We start from the raw sequence: 17,722 nt of genomic DNA on the forward strand, positions 1-17,722 counted from the left end.
TACTAGTAACCCTTTCCAGGCCCAGGTGTAGCCCAGCCCTCTTTAATTAGCTGGATTGGGCTCGTCTGCTCCAGCCCAGGGGAGCTGGGCACAGTCTATCCACAGACCAGCCATCCTGTGACAAGCCCCATTCAGCTTCAAAGTTCATAGGTGCAGGGGCGGCTCTAGAATTTGCGCCGCCCTAAGCAGGGCGGCACGCCGCAGGGGGCGCTCTGGCGGTCGCCGGTCCCGTAGCTCCCGTGGACCTCCCGCAGGCGTGCCTGCGGAGGGTCCGCTGGTCCCACAGGCTGCGGGAGGTCCACCGGAGCCGCGGGTTCTGCGGGACGCTGCCGCAGGCACGCGCTTGGCGCGCTGGGGTCTGGAGCCGGCCCTGCATAGGTGTCGTCGTCTTGTGGTGAAAGTATCTTGTCTACTCAGCACCTTCTTGTCCAAGAGGATTTTGGAGTTTGTCATGCTCTCAGTGAAACCTTACTTGCATGTTCTGTCAAACATGAGAGTACTGTGGAAATAATCAGGCCTCCATCCCCAATTTCAGAGTCGTCTTCATAATAGAAATTGGTATAGTTGACCTTTTTGGTTTAATCCAAAATCCTAATGGAGTCAAAAATGTGTAAGTTTTATGTGTGAACAGAGCCTTCGGGGAAAAACATGTATGTAGCAGAGGCATTCAAAGCCTCAGGTACAGCTCATTTAAATACAGTGCCCTCTGTGAAAAGGGCAGTGACTTTGTGGACAGAGATCACACACTTGTTAGGAGGCCTGCAAAGTTATTACAGGGTATTCCATTCACACTTTCTCAAACACTGTAAAGTCAACGCCCCCCCGTTGATGCAGTATAGGTTGAAGGGTGCTGTGCCCCAGCAAACCTTACATTCTTTCTTTTTCAATCCTGCACATGTAAATTTGAATCTTCCCTTCGTCGGGCTCATTTACAGCTTTTTAAGCGTTGTAAAGGCTGGCTGACATGGAAAGTCCTAAAATGTAGTGTCACAGGTAAGACAATCTTCCTTTTTTCATCAGTCTTACCATTTCTTTCTTTCTTTCTCTGTTGGTTTTTATTTATCTTAGCTTGCAGAGACACCCTGCTGCTACAGCTTTTGCAATATGTGCTATTCACAGGACACTCCTATGCTGGGAACCCTAAAAATTCATACTGTGAGATAAAGCACATGCCACGGAGTTTGGATCGCCAGTTACCCACAATTCAGGGACGTTCAGCAACATGATTTTGGATTGTGCCCATCTCCAACTATAGTATCTGGGTGTATTCTTAAATTTAGAAAATGGTCTGAAAAAAGCTTCAGGAAAAATGGAATTGGGGGTTTTAAGCTGTTTGCGTGGCCTTATTATACTCCCTAAGTATGTCTTTGTTCCTCACAGCCCAGTTCATTAATTAGTATTTGCTAACTTGCTGGCTGTTCTGTAGGCTGCTAGTCATCACTCTGGCACTCATTTCCTAAGCTGTCACTTCCTACTTTGTGTAGTCAGCTCTGAGACATGGCTCACCAAGGCCCCTGGAGAACATGATTGGAATGGAGCTGAGAAGAAAAGCAATGAAGGAGTTAGAGGAAAAGCCGACCATTCAATTAGGTTTACTTCAGTGTTTGTGGTAACATACCACATGGATTTGTAATCTTGCTAGCTAAGCAGGGTTGTGCTGGAGCTGTATTTGGATGGGAGATCTTCAAGGAACAGCCAAACACTTCAGGAAGTAGGAACAAGGATTTGGTAGGTGGCCATCTATCCAAGTCTGCATTAAAATTATACTTCAGAGCTGGTAGTGCTCTGGGATGCTATCAGCCACCATCTTTTGAGAGGGAAGGAAAATCCAAGACTTCAGCAGCTTGTAGCCATTAAGGAGCCAATGAAATCTTTCATGAGAGAGAGAGAGAGTGTATGTCCAGTGTTCAGCCACGTTCCCAATTGAGTTAATTGCATCCTTACTCCTTAAATTTTACCTTATTGCAGTTGTAGATTATGTTCTTCATTTCCTGACTTAAACTGTTATTTGTATAATGTTGCTTTGCTCTGTTTATAAAGCACCCTCAATCCACCTTAAGTCTGCACTTTCGTGGGAAGGGTTGGGATCCCAATATACTCCTTATCTCCCTCCCTCCTTTCCTGGGGTGGTTGTGAGGTTTGCACTTTGGTAGGATGCTTCATCCAAAGATCTCAAAGCACTTTACATAATCTGTATTGTTATTTGCCATTAACTAACCCATGGTACATCCCTTGCTGGGTTTTTTTTTTAAACACGAGACTACAACTGGAGTGATTGTGTCAACATACACAGGAAGTAAATGCCAGTTATTTAATACTGTAAATGAGGACTGTTTCTTATCAGCTGGCTCTGGGGTCTGTGTAGCTTTTTTTAAACCATTAGGAAGTAGTTTGTAATCCTTAGATGAGATTACCACAAGCCTTGTTTAAAAGTTTTGTTTTCCTAATGAAGGTTAGAACATGGAATGTGTGTTTGCTTTCAGATTAATCTATCAATGTAAGGAAATAACTTTTCTGCGTTTTGACTGTTACCCTCTTTTTGCTTGCTGTGTCCTCCAGAAACCAGAAAAGCCCAACTACTAATGATGAGTGATGGAAAACCTTCATTAGATCATATGATGGAGGCTTGGTTTATTTTCCCTCTTCTGAGCTCTGTAGTTCCTTTCCCAGTTTTTTTATTATATGGAGATATACTTCTCTCCTAGAACGGGAAGGGACCTTGAAAGATCATTTGAGTCCAGCCCCCTGCCTTCACTAGCAGGACCAAGTGCTGATTTTGCCCTAGATCCCTAAGTGACCCCCTCAAGGATTGAACTCCTAACCCTGGGTTTAGCAGGCCAATGCTCAAACCACTGAGCTATCCCTCCCCCTTGCTGTGTTGCTAGCAGATGCTTATGCCTATGGCTTTGAAACCTTTACAGCTGACACTGACTGTCATCTTTGACAATCTCACATGGGTTAAGGAGTGAATGAGTATGAAGAATGCAGTCCTTACATCCTTAGAAATGGTGCTTCCAGGTTAGCTGTGGGAACAAGCTAGCAGTACAGTGTGGCCATGAGGCAAGGGAGAGCTTGCATTGCTTTCCTCCTCCCCTTTGTTGTACCGGTTAAACCTGTCGAAGGCAGTAGTGCTGCACAGATGTTGTCAATAGCTTACTTTGGACGCATGGATCGTTATTACTGGTGGTGGTTGAGCTGGAAAGAGCCAAGCTTGATTCTCAGATCCTAGATAAAGCTAGGTGGGAGGAATAATGTGAGCTGAGCACGTTTGATCTGGAAATCATTGAGATGTAATAGATATGGGACTCCACAATCCCACTTCAGCAGAGCCACTTCAGCACAGAACACACTTTAAAAATGTGTATTTTTGTAAATACACAACCTAAAGAGGAATGTAGTGCTGTCTGAGGGAGCAAATTATTGTTTAGTTCTCCAGTTCAAGCTAGATCAACCTATTGGCAAAAACACTTATACATACAGCAAAGAAATATATTTTAGTTTTTCTGGAAGTGGGAGACAGAAGGAACTTGGCTGTAGCCAAAGATAGCGCAGGGAAAGTGATCTGCAAACTTCCCCATACCACTTTCCCTGTGCACATAAAATGTGATCTGCAGCCAGCATCCCCTGTGGTTCTACTCATGGGGCCTCTTCAAAGAAGGAAGGGGAAAAAACCAAAAAAACCCTGAGATCATTAGACTTATGTCAAGTTTGGTCCAACCCAGGTCTCCACTAGTGAAAAGCTTGTGCATGTGTGAAATCAGTGTGTGCTATCTGGTCGTCTTAATTTTACTGATTGCTACTATAACCATTCTGAAAGGTGCACGTGAATCGGTCATTTCAAAATCCATGGCAGAAGATAGTGGATTATGAAAAGACTGGTGGGACCATGTGACAATCTAGAGTTTGAGTTCAGGGTTCAAGAGTCCCAGCTCCAGTCAAATTGGACAGAAAGTACATTGTCGGAGAGCTCTAGTCAAGGGGGAGGGAAATGTCTCCTGTCAGCTGATTAATCTCTCTCGTACTGGCCAACCACATGTGTACTCTTGCTCCTTCCCCCACGGTGTATCCCAGCGGTTTTCAAACTGTGGATCGAGACCCCAAAGTGGGGTCATGACCCCATTTTAAAGGGGTCGCCGGGGGCATGGGCTCTCCTTCCCCTCCCCCTGGTGGGTCATGTAGTAACTTTATTGTCAGAAGGGGGTCACGGTGCAATGAAGTTTGAGAACCCCTGGGTATCCTATGGGATGTACTGTGCCTCTGCCCTATAGCAGCATAGAAGGTGCATGGTTGCCTGATACAGAGTATCTGGTACACTTACCTCATCACCTACTGTAGTGCTACTATTTTCAGTGACCTCTTTGGAAAGAACGTCCCCTCCTCCCCCCTTTCATGGCCAACAAACAGGGGAATATCTCATCCAGAGTGACCTAAGTTGGATTTGTCCATGGTACCGGGTGCTGCCTGTGAGGACTAAGCTGGCAAATATACAAGGACATGTACAGTATTTCCAGAAAATCCTTTTGCTCTGAATGGATCTTATTTACTACAAATATTGTACAATACTTGCCATTCACGGGCAGCGGGCTGAAGCCAGCCTGCTCACACATTGTAGCGTGCCTGCCTAAAGATAGCTCTGTGCATGCCATGGTTGATAGGCCATTTCCTTTATGACTAAAACACTCATTTTCTTTGCTCCAGGAACAAAAGAAACTAAGGCAGTGATCTGCTCCTTGAAGATGACTTGGGTTATGTGGAATGTAGCCTGTGTCATACAAACGGGTTTGGCTTTTTTTTAATTCCAAGAATATTTAGTGTCCAAAGAAGTTTTTTGTTTTTTGTTTTTGTTTTTTTTCCCCCAAGAGGGTATTGAGAGATGCCTGGAGCCTTTGGAAAACTGGGGGGGAAAACCCCAGTTGTGACACCACCTGATGCCAAACAGCCTATACAGCCTGCTGGCCTCTTCTTCACTGTGCTATAAATCTCCCAATTCCAGCCCCCTTTGCAGTGCTGGCTAGACCTTGGAAGTCAGACCCATGTCTTTTGGCAGTTGGCCTCGCACAAGCTAGCCAGTGGTGCTTCACTGTGCTGCTGGCTTAGGGAACCTAGCGTACAGGCTTGGTCTGAAGGAAAGCCTTGATTTTCATTTTGCTAGGAACTGGGATTAATCAGGCTTGCAAGCCAGTCTTGGCAAAAGCAATTAGTATAGTGGGCAGTGCACTTGACTTGCAAAGTGTACAGGTGTGGTGTATGTAAGGACTGTGTGGTCTTCTATTCTGTATAGGTTCTCATACTGCACTCCTTGCTGTAATCTGAGCGCTTTCCAGGGGTGCGTTTAAATAACGGGGCCAAACATGCGACAGATTTTTTTTCTCTCATCCACTGCCTGCGAGGAGAAGCACATGTAATGGAGTCTCTCGTTTTGGTAGGGCTTTTGGGTGGGTTGGTTGACTGTGATTATGTGGGGTTGTTTTTTTTTTTTTAAATTAGCATAGCATCATGTATATGTTCGAGTAAAATCAAAGAAAAGTGCCTTGAATTTAGGGCAGGAGATGTGGTGGTTTGTGATGGCCCATAATTCCTGGGAGAGTTCATTCCATAGATTCAGACCTGCGCCTGAGTAAGTTCTGTCTCCCACAGACAAGCTTTACCCTTGTTGTAATACATGCCAGTTCTCAGATGTATGACAATTGGCTCGGTTGCATCTCGCATTCCAATTGTTTGATCCACAAACTTTTCTTATCACTTTAAAAAAAAAAATCCCCAGACACCAGTCAGTCAAATCTTACTAGCCATTGACAAATGTATCGTGAAGAATATAAGCGTCAGTTTTGTTCCTTTTATTTTGTTTTGGAATAAGTCTGATTCATCAAATTAATAAAATGTGTAGGGCTGTCAGTGCATCTCTGGCTTCTGATACCATTACAAACCCATCAAGTATTGTGCTTGAGGCTATTTTGACATGACCCTAACATGACGCTGCAGCATTTCTAGGACTGTTTTTAATACTTTCACAAACATCCATTGTTTTTATTAGTGCCATAACTCATCAACTATCGCAGTTAAGAATTGTATATCATCCAGTCTTTTCTATTTCTACCCATTCAAAGCACTCGTAATTTTCCAGAGCTACCAGGAACTGCAATTTGAGTCTCTGTACAACAGTGGTAGGACAAAATATACATATCAAGGGGAGAAGTGTAATATGCATGTACTGAAATGCTCTGAGAAATTAAATCCAAGCAAGCTGGATGTTAGGCCAAAACCCACAGAGTATATGGGCAGGGCGCTGCAGTCCTGGGCATCTCTGAAAGCAATCTGGCTAATTCGGCTAGCATTCCTCCAGGGGAAGCTCACATTGCAATGGTCATTAAGACATCCTCTCACGGGGTGAAATATGCACCGCATACCTCCCACACCAGCTCAGCTGTCAGTGTCAGAGCTGAATTATAACAGGCAGGGTAAGAGGTAGTGAAGGCACATCTGAGAACAGTAACAGAAGGGAAACAGAGGTCCTGGTGCATGTGGGCAGTGGAGGTGCAGCAAGAGGACAAATGAGTGGGGAGGCAGAGGGATTAAGATCCCGAATCTGGAACCAAAGATCTAAGAGGCTTTTAAAACACTTTTTAAAATGCCATATCTTGTTCTCCTACGTATAACACCCTGAGTTCAGGATTCTGACTTTTCCTTTGCTGCTGTTCACTGCCTCAATAACCCCTACAGCAGAGTAAGGAATGCAGCTCCCTCTCTGTTAGGCGTTAGTGGGATTATCAACTGTTGCTGGAGAACCATAGACCCTGATCTCAGCTCTTGGCCTTTCATTCCACTTTTTTTTAACAGTTAACAGCTCCATAAAGCAAAACATTCACTGGCAAGCAAAACAAGCAAACCTAGCAAAACCCAGCCCTCCCAAGACCCCCCCCTCAAAACCTCCCCTTTTTTTAAACACTACTTCCATCACCAAATTAAGCAGAGTTGCTTTAGACTCTGCTCTGTGTTAAAACACAGCTTTGTTTTTGAATACTCCCTAAAGAGAGAGAGAAGAAAACAAAGAGGACTCTGCGTGTGTTTCCTGCTGAGAGTGTTCTGTGAGGGCTGGATGCTTTCAGGCTAATGTTCCTGCTACATTTTTGCAGATCCTCCTGGTGAATGTCTGTTTGTTGAACTTTATGGGAAAGAGCAGGGTTGTGCTTCTCCGTCTGTTTTTCATGGATGTGATTTCTTCACTGTGTGCATAACCGGCTCATGGCAATGTCCTGGGAGCACCTATCTCTGCTCTGTAAAGTGCAATGTGTGTATAGAATGCTTGGTCAGGATGTAAGCACCTTGGCTGCTGCCAAGTGGGAAAAAACTATCTTGGAACCGGGGAAACTGTATAACATGACTACCTGGTAGGTACCAGTCTGCAAAGCTGTGCTCTGGAGACTTGTAGCCGGTGGTGGTGGTGGTGGTGGTGATGATGATGATGGATATCCGAAAAGAATACTTTGGCTACATTCAAAACAGATATGAGCCTTCTGATTATTTGTTTTCCCCTGCCCCCTCTAAAATTCCCTGTAATTGTCCTGTCATTCCCACCCATTGTCGGTGCAGTGGCAGCAGGTCAAGGTTTCTTGACCTGTCAGTCCATGATTCCCAATGGGGTTAGCTGTTTCTTGGCGGAGGGGAGAAGGAGAGAGAGAGATGCTCCCACTCCCTACCCCTGCCGTCTCTTGTACCAGCAGCACCCTGTAACCCGTTGTGATCCATGGGGAACTGCCTTTGAAATGCCAGATGAGCCAGCACAATCTTTGAAACATCATGGGGCTCGCTGGTAGCATGGACTAGCCTAGAGGTCGGCAACCTCTGGCATGCGGCTCGCCAGGGTAAGCACCCTGACGGGCCGGGCCAGTTTGTTTACCTGCCGTGTCAGCGGGTTCGGCTGATCGCGGTTCCCACTGGCCGCAGTTCACTGTCCCAGGCCAATGGGGGTGGTGGGAAGCCACGGCCAGCCCATCCCTCGGCCCGGACCACTTCCCGCAGCCCCCATTGGCCTGGGACGGTGAACCGCGGCCAGTGGGAGCCCAGTCAGCCAAACCTGCCGACGCAGAAGGTAAACAAATTGGCCCGGCCCGCCAGGGTGCTTACCCCGGTGAGCTGCGTGCCAGAGGCCCCTGGCCTAGTGAGTTGAACTCAGGGTGTCAGGGGTTCTAATCCCAGCTCTGACCCTGACTTGCTGTGTCAACTTGGGCAAAAAGTTTATTTCTACATGTGGAAAATGGAGATGGTGATAGACAAGGGTGTTGCGAGTCTGTAACCAACATTTCTGAAACATTTTTGCGATCACAGGATGGACAGAACTGTAGTAGGGCTAATCACTTGACACCAATGCTTTGGGAATTGGCAGAAAGGGTTCTGGAGCACAGTTGAGCTTGACTGATGGCATGGAGCTGAATCTTGGATTTCTGGGGTTGATTATGGGGGATATAAACAGTTGTGCATCCTTGTGGCTGATATTTAAGTACTCACCCTGTGGCTAGAGCATTGCATGTCTTCCCTCCCATCCCGGTGTTAGATCTTTTCCTTCTATTTTAAAAAATGCTTCTTACCTCAAAGCTGGCTGTAACCAAATCTGCAGTGAGTGCAGCCTGTGAAATGGTGGTGTGTATTTCAGAGATGAAAGCCGCCTTAAATATTTCACTAAGTTGAATAATTTATTCTTGGGCTAGACACCTCCTCTGCACGGTGACTCATGGTCCAGCCTCTACTCCTAAACTACTGCAGCCAGCTCCTTGTTTTAAAAGTGCTCTTGCACCAAACACCATTTTAAAAAATGGAGATTCGCCTGCTTAAGAATTGGGTTGATTGGGCAAAATCCTAAGGAGAAAGTGTCACTTTAAAAACATTGTTTTATATGTTGTATTAGTTTTAATGCTGATGAAAGATGCTGGATTGACAGTCCCTCTATTAGCAGAATTTAGCTAGCAGAGATCATGGAAATTTCCATCAATGTACAAAAATTAGATTAGATTACTAAGAAGTGGATATGAGAGTGGATTTAATGCTGCTGAACTCTCACTACTTCCCATTTCTGATGCTCACGACTTCCACACCCTTTGTTACTCCTGCATGTTCTCTGAAGGGTTTGCCCTGAGAGTTTAGGCTAGATCTGTGCGCCAAGCCAGTGAATCTTAATCTGTTCTCTTCTACATCTCTCTTCTAAGGAAGAGAAGTGTTAGAGAACTGTTGAAGAACTTCAGAAAAAGGAAAGTATCTGAAATAACTATATGTATCTTGGAATTATCAGTATCCTGAAAACACTCAAGATTGGTTAAGTCATTCTCAGCCTTGAATGAAACACTGCATCTCTGAAGGAAAATGTCTGACTCAGAAGAGCAGGCCTGCATGCCAGGTTTTGAAGAGCCCTGATTATGTCTAATTAGGAATAACTCAAGAACAGTTGCTCCTGTATAACACGGTCTAAGTCAGCAGAACCTATTGTAAAGGGAGCAGTTTCTTAAATGCAAGTCATGTGTCAAATGTTCCAGTTTGCTGCTCTAGCACATACCTTGTTCCCAAAAGTGGGTTTTGTTTTTTAAAGTAGCGTTGACTAGAAGAATACATGTAACTCGCTCCTGTAGGTGAGATTTGTGCTTCTTTTTAAAATGTTGTTGTCCAGCCCCCTTTGGGGTAGAATTGTTTACTGTGTCAAATTCTAAAAACATATACCACTCCCTCAAAGAGAGAATACTAGTGAGTGAATTTTAGTGAGTGTCAAATTGCTTGCGAAATCCCTGGCTAATCAGGGCTCCACTTTACCAGGTCAGACAGCTGGTCTGCAAAGAGGCTTCCCGTATACCGAAAGCAGCATTCTGTAGCTAACTGAGCAAGGGAACCTGCTTTAACCATTCTGAAATACAAAGACACCTTGAAGGCCAACCTCAAAATGTGCTAGACATTGAAACCTGGGAACACGTTGCACTGGACAGACCCAGATAGAGAAGTCTGTGCCATGAGGCTGCATCCATTTTTTTTGAAGAGTGGCATGTAAGGTCTTTTTGCAGGAAAAGAGAGCACATCCTAAGGTCAACAACTCCTCAAGCCCTCCCTGTAACTACTACACTTGTGACTGCATCTGCAAACCCAGGAGTGAACTCGCTTCCAATGTGAGAAGCCATAAAAACAAACAAACCCAGAATTTAAGTCAATACTAGCTGAACACTCATCTGTAGAAGAGACGGGAGAATCCATCACCACAGTGGGCCTTAAACTCACCAATTTTTTTTTAATTCAGTGGGTGAGACCTGTAGTATCCCAAGGGGAGATGGATTGGGTCTTTAAATCCTCCCATCCAAAGGTCGGGGTGGAGATAGGGATTTTCCAGGGTTTTTTTCTTACTTTTTTTTTGTGTTTTACATATTAATGTTATGTAAAAAGTAAACTTTTTCCTTAATTTCCCTCTAATTCTGTTTGTTTTGTTTGTTTTTTTGTGACCTACTTCCCTCTCCACCCCTCCCCCTAACTTTTGGAATGGCCATGGTGTATCAGACTATTAGCCCATCTAGCCTGCTGTCTGTCTAACAGTGGTTAGTGCCAGGTGCTTCAAAGGAAATGAACACAACAGTGCAATTTCAAGTGATATATCCCCCTGTCATCCTCCTCCCAGCTTCTGGCAATCAGAGGTGTAGGAACACCCAGAGTACGGGGTTGCGTCCCTGACCATCATGGCTAATAGATCCATCAATGGCTGTCCTCCATGAAGTATCTAATTCTCTTTTTAACCCATGTCTTCTTTTGGCCTTCACAACATCCCCTGGCAATGAGTTCCACAGGTTGACTTTTTTGTGGGAAGAAGTACTTCCTTGTTTGTTTTAAACCTGCTGCCTATTAATTTCATCAGGTGACCTCTCGTTCTTGTGTTATATGAAGGGGTAAGAGTGGGAACATAGGTCCTCCTAATAATGGTGGTAAATGAATTTTTGGAGACAGTGGATTTTCATGCGTTGCCATCCTAACACATGTGAGTTGGTAGCCATGAATGAATGACTGAGGTAATAGATTGTGGGGCTTTTATCCCTAAGTAACCAATGCAGATCCAGCCCAGGTTCCTGACCTATTAGGTGGCTAGATGGGATGAGTTGTCTGTCTGGTTCCATTTTCTAATCATTCCACAAAACCCACCATCACAGTTATCGATCAGCGTCACCCTGGTAGGCAGACTCAGCACAGACCAAAGGATTGAATGGGCATGGGGACAAAATCCCCTACCTACTGCAAGAAGTAAGCAGAGTCAGTACTGGGCATGCTGTTACTAGCAGTGTGCGGGGGAAGCTTGCATTGCTGCTGATGCTGTCCTTGGTTTGTGACTACATGGCGGATTCCAGCCACTACCTTTTTGTGAACGAAGCTCCTATTAAAATTAATTGAAAAAGAAGTATTAGCTCACACCTCAGAGTTATGCCATCTTTGGCATTAAATTCTGATTAGTGTCTGAGATTAGGATGAGCCTGTAAGGGTTAATCCAAGTCACAATGCACTGTGTAATTTTTGCAGATGGTGAGAGCGCAAGAGCTAGCCTCGTACTGTCTTGGCAGCGCACAGAGATAACTTAGCATAATTCTCTGCAGATGTTGCTGTAGAATGGCTTTAATAATGAATTCTGAAGTCAGGCTAAACTCCTGAACAGAGGAAGGAAAAAAAACACAAAAGAAATACATCACTTGATTCTGCTGTAGAAAAAGAAGTCTCTTAGCACAGTTCCTGTAGCAGGCAGGGTAGGGGGGAAGCATATCAGTTTGCACCACGGTAGCCCAGACTTCGCTCAATTGAGGGCCACCTTGGCTACTTGCCCATGGCCCGTAAGCCCCATGTAATTTGCACAAAATGGAGCAAATGGCAGCTGTCCTAATCTCTCTCAGAGGGGTCTCTCTGGCCTGTGAAACTACAGTGCTAGCATCCAGTGCTCTGTTATCTAAATGGAATGTTGCCTTCTTGAACCTGTGGTCTCCATCTGTGGATTGCATTGTGAAACTAGTCTGCGTTTTGCCTACCTTCTGGTTAAGCGTCTGTCGGCTCTTACATTAGAGGGGAATTTGCAACATACAGGGGTTATAGCTGGGACTTGCCATCATTAGGCCAGCTCTCCATTTGTGAGCAGTGAAGTAACTCCCCAACTGAAGTCGAAGTTGTAGAAGTGGCCACAAGCTTGCTCGTGTTCGACAGTTGCAGAGGTTGCCTCACTTTTCAGCCAGGGAGGTGATGTAGAACGGAGGGGCAAAGGCAAGGTGGCGAATGGGAATGAGCATAGGGAAGTGAAGACTATATCACATCTGAGATGGAAGCAAAACTCCGAGCCTAATGTGCTCAAGTCCAGGGGAGACCGGATAATCTATCCCAGAATCCTGAAAGAATTGGCATGTGAAATTGCAAGCCCAGTAGCAAGGATTTTTAATCGGTCAAATCTGGGGTGGTACCACATGACTGGACAATGGCATAAACACAGTGCCTGTGTTCTTAGTATGCCTGATGTAGGGCAACCACTATAATTTTCCATTCCGACGGTTGAGCCAGATAATTGTGTTGGGAGTAGCAGAGGGTAATGCTGTGATGCCTCCCTTCTGCTTGTGAATCGGGCATTGAATCTGTTCCATGGTCTGTCCTGAGTGACCGCAGTCACACCCTGGAGTGTCCTTCATTTTCCATTTGTGCAGCATCTGCCATGATTTGCACTGATGCGGTTTAGGGTTGCCCATGAGCTTGGCGGGAGCTCAAAGCCAGGGATCTTCTGTGTCAGGTCTTTCACGAGATGTTTATTTGTGACTCCTGTGAACTCCATTCAGGCTTCCAAGCTCCATCAGGGTTGCGGTTGCACTGGCAAAGGTTAAACGCATGGGTCCAGAAGAGTTTGACTTCAAACTGTGGTGAGGGATGTTGTTGAAGTCCTGGTGGCTGGGGAGAGACGTTCGTTTTCCACGATCCGCTGGAATTCCCGAAGGGTTGCAGCATCACAGTGAATGGATGGGGGACACTGTGTGGCAGCCAGTGAGGTTGACTATTTAAGGAAGGGAGGGGGAAATCAACCTGGGAACCTACAGACCCATTAATCTGACCTCAATAGTAGGTCAGGCTTTAGAACAAACATTGATAGTAAGAATAATTAAAGAAAATGGGATAAAATGCAGCATGTGCTTACTATAGGCAGATGTCAGACTAATCTGATGTCTGTCTTTGATAAGCAAACTGATTTACTAGACAAAGGAAATATGTGAGATCTCATTTATTTGGACTTAAGAATTGGGGAAAATATTAAACAGGCGAATATGGGGATTAGTACAAGAATTGTAAGGTGGGTAAAAGGGAGATCACAGTGGGCTATGCTGAAAGGCTAGAGGGTGGTTACTAGTGGAGTTCCTCAAGGCTCAGATCTTATTCCATATTTGCATTAGTGACCTTGGCATAAAAGGTTGGAGTGTTCTAATGAAACTTGCTGATAAGACAAAGTTGAGAAGCAGTGTCCGCACTGAGGAGGATCAGAATATCCTACAGGAAGAACTGGATCACCTTTTGAGGACTAGAGTAATAAAAATGAGATAGGGGTGTGTGTACAGAGAGAGAACTGGAAGGAACCTTGAAAGGTCATTGAGTCCAGTCCCCTGCCTTTACAGCAGGACCAGCTACTGTCCCTGACAGATTTTGCTGCAGATCCCTAAATGGCCCCCTCAAGGATTGAACTCACAACCCTGGGTTTAGCAGGCCAGTGCTCAAACCACTGAGCTATCCCTTCCCCCCAGTGAATGGGGGAGACAAAGTGTAAGGTCGTGCACTTAGAAACTAACAGCAATTTCTGTTTTATAAGCTGAGGGTTTCAATTGGAAATGGCAGAGGAGAATGACCTGAGTGTATTAGTAAATCACAGGATGACTGAGCTACCAATGTGATGCGACTTGGGGGAGGGGGGAGGTGCAAATGCAGTCCTAGGAGGTATCAAGAGAGGTATTTCCAGTAGAAAGAGGGAAGTATTAATGCCATTGTACAAGGCCCTGGTGAGACCACATCTGGAGTAGTGTGTACAATTCTGGTCACCCAAATTCAAGAAAGATTAATTCAGACTGGTGAAGGGGCAGAGAAGGGCTATTAGGATGATCGGAGAAATGAAAAGCCTGTCCTATGAGAGGCTTAAAAACTTGACTTGTTTAGCTTCGTAAGACAAACTGAGAGGGAATAAGATTTCTCTCTCTAAGTATCAAGGAGGAGAAAAGCTATTTACGTTTGAAGGACAGTGTAAGCACAAGAACAAATAGGGATTAAATGGCCATAAATAAATTTAGGCTGGAAATTAGACGGTTTCTAACCATCGGAGGAGTGAGGTTCTGGAACAGCTCCCAACAGGAGTAATGGAGGTAAGAAACCTAACAGGCTTTAAGATGGGGCTTGATATAAATGTATTAACAGGATAATATGATGGTGTTGCCTTACTAATTTTTAATGCAAATCTCCATTTGAGACTTAAAAATCAAACCATATTTGAAGAAAAATGAATCAGTAGTGTTGGAGCTGAGTGGGCGGGGGAAGAAGTTTATTCTGTTGTAACTAGCCAGTTCCATACATGTTTAGTCGAATCTTCTATTTCAGGTTTTACGGAGGCCTTGCAGGGATTGTGGGTGCTGCTTAGCAGCGCAGGTGCTTCACGACAGCCTGTCATCTGAAAGCTCCTCTTGGGGGCATGGGTCTAGCTCAAGGAATTTGCAAGCTGTGCTAGGAGGCAGTGGAGCCTGGAACCACCTTAAGCCAAACTGGGGAGGCGGGGGAGAAATAACCAGCGCTCTAAGAAATGTAATATAAAATACGCTTTCATTAAATCAGTATTAAGGTTGAGAGCACACACTCAAAAATTAAGACTTGTATTATAATTTTTAAGTTGGCCACGTTGGACATGCAAAGTTTTAAAATCTAGTCCTTTGCACAGTTATCATCTTAATCTTCTTTGGAGGAAGGGTTTATATAAACTCTTCCAGTCTAATTAGTATCAGCTGATGGTTAGCTTCTGGCATACTGATTGTGTGTTTGTTCACTATAAATGTATGTTACATTTCATATGATACCCATGTTAATACGCTACTGCTAAAAAAAACAAACAAAAAAAACCCAAAACCAAACAACAAAAGTCTGTTTTTGAAATTACTTGGCTCTGTTAACTTCTCTATATCCACTGCCATGGGTGAGCACCATGTCAGGGAAAATCTACCTCCTGCTGGGAAGGGAGAACTAAATTTAAACTCAGACCATGAATGTTGTGAAATAAAGTTTCCAAATCTCTGTTGGGCCAGAAAATAGAAATCCATGTCTGAGTGGCATTACATAGCAACTGTGGAATGGCTGGCCAGTGGATATGGTTTCCTGGGGTACATGGTGTATTCAGTCCGATAGAGTAGAAAGGAGTGGGTTTAATACCTGTATATCCTTCTGGTGAAATCTTCCATCATAGCTGGACCTGGAACCAGCACTGGGGGTTTTTAACACCCATGTTGAAAATGTGCTTCAGTTAAGAGAGAACTGAAGTCATAGATTAGCTGGCTTGTGGCCCTGGTGTCTGACCCAAAAGAGTGAGGCAGAGGGTTGCAAGATTATTTAGGGGGCGGGGGGAGAGGGTGTTGCAGGATTGCCACCCTTACTTCTTACTTATCTTCAGAGCTGGGTGGCCGGAGAGTGGCGGCTGCTGACTGAGGGCCTGGTTCTGCAGGGCAGAAGTAAGGGTGGCAATACCATACTGGGCCATCCTTACTTCTGCGCTGCTGCTGGCAGCGGCTCTACCTTCAGAGCTGGGCTCCCAGACAGCATCCACCGCTCTCCAGCTGCCCAGCTCTGAAGGCAGCAGTCGTGCATTAGTGAGGGTAGCAGTATCGTGCCCTCCCTCCCCAACCCATATCCTTGTGACCCCTGCACAACTCCTTTTTAGGTCAAGTATCAGAGAGGTAGCCGTGTTAGTCTGGTTCTGTAAAAGCAGCAAAGAATCCTGTGGCACCTTATAGACTAACAGACGTCTATAAGGTGCCACAGGATTCTTTGCTGCCTTTTTAGGTCAGGACCCCTACAATTACAACACTGTGACATTTCAGATTTAAATAGCTGAAATCATGACATTTACGATTTTTAAAATCCTATGACTGTGAAATTGACCAAAATGAACCATGAATTTGGTACAGCCCTATTCATAAACTCAACCTGTTCCTGCAGCACCTTACTGGATGGGCTCTGCACATCTGGAACCTCACTTGTAAGCATTCCACCAGCGGTCCCCACCATTGTTCTGATCGTAAGCTCTCCCAGACAGGGACTGTCCTTCACTATGTGTGCTGCACCCAGCACAATGGGGCATCAATATCGATGGGGATCTCTAATAGCTACTGTAATGCAAATAATTCATTTGTCTGTAAAGTGTTGGGAGGTAGACAGACAGAAGGCAGCTGTGTGTTTTCCTTCATACCTCTCTGGAGACTGTAGAACTAGGATATCAGAAATACTTTGCACTAACAGTTCTAATACCACAAGCTGCTATAGAATGGTGTATCTAGTCCCCTTTCTTATTAATATCACAGTTTTTGTTTGGGTGGCAGCATTGTCTAGTGCAGGGATCGGCAACCTTTCAGAAGTGCTGTGCTGAATCTTCATTTATTCACTCTAATTTAAGGTTTCGTGTGCCGGTAATACATTTTAATATTTGTAGAAGGTCTATTTCTATAAGTCTATAATATATAACTAACCTATTGTTGTCAATATCAGAGGGGTAGCCGTGTTAGTCTGGATCTGTAAAAGCAGTAAAGAATCCTGTGGCACCTTATAGACTAACAGACGTTTTGGAGCATGAGCTTTTGTGGGTGAATGCCCACTTCGTCGGATGCAAGTAGTGGAAATTGCCAGGGGCAGGTGTGTGTGTGTGTGTGTGTATAGCAAGAAGCAAGCTAGAGATAACGAGGTTAGTTCAATCAGGGAGGATGAGGCCCTGTTCTAGCAGTTGAGGTGTGAAAACCAAAGGAGGAGAAACTGGTATTACAAACAACCTATTGTATGTAAAGTAAATAAGGCTTTTAAAATGTTTAAGAAGCTTCATTTAAAATTAAATTAAAATGCAGAGCCCCCCGGACCAGTGGCCAGGACCCGGGCAGTGTGAGTGCCACTGAAAATCAGCTCACGTGCCGCCTTCGGCACCCGTGCCATAGGTTGCCTACCCCTGGTCTAGTGACTACAGTAGGGCATGAGAAGTTTGTGTTTCGGGTAGCACCTAGAGGCCGCACTTCACTAGGCACTGTACAAATATTTATGAAAATAGTCACTGCCCAAAAGATCTTGCAGTCCAATCAAATATGCAGCAGATGTAAGAAAACAAGAGGCAGTAGGGGCAGGAGGACAAGGATAATAGTGACAGTGACCCAGTTAATCTGTGTGTGGTTCAGAGGCGTGCATATTTGTGTTTTTTATGATGGTATAAATAAATGGATGTCTCCAATCCCCAGTGGTGCTCTAACTAACCATTATTAGCCTGCAATTTTCTGTAGGCGGCATGGTAGAAGTGGGTCTTAAAGGGGTTGGAAGGAGGCTGGAATTAATGCTTTACAGACTGAAATCACTACTGAATCATTGCATAACTGTTAAATATATTTAACCTCTCTAATCTTCCATTTTCCCCATCTCCATAGCGTAAACTACTCAAGAGTACCTCCAGGGTGTAGAATTCAGTTACTGTTTTGAT

At 44.7% G+C, this 17,722-nt stretch overlaps 1 protein-coding gene across 6 annotated transcripts in view; it reads left to right on the forward strand.

The window, feature by feature from the left end:
* The window catches only part of SH3PXD2A (SH3 and PX domains 2A), a 124,881-nt gene that overhangs the window by 68,651 nt on the left and 38,508 nt on the right, over positions 1-17,722 (forward strand). The gene's annotated exons all lie outside the window — the stretch shown is intronic.

The sequence above is a fragment of the Mauremys mutica genome, chromosome 7, assembly GCF_020497125.1.
Source record: "Mauremys mutica isolate MM-2020 ecotype Southern chromosome 7, ASM2049712v1, whole genome shotgun sequence".
Lineage (NCBI taxonomy): Eukaryota > Metazoa > Chordata > Testudines > Geoemydidae > Mauremys > Mauremys mutica.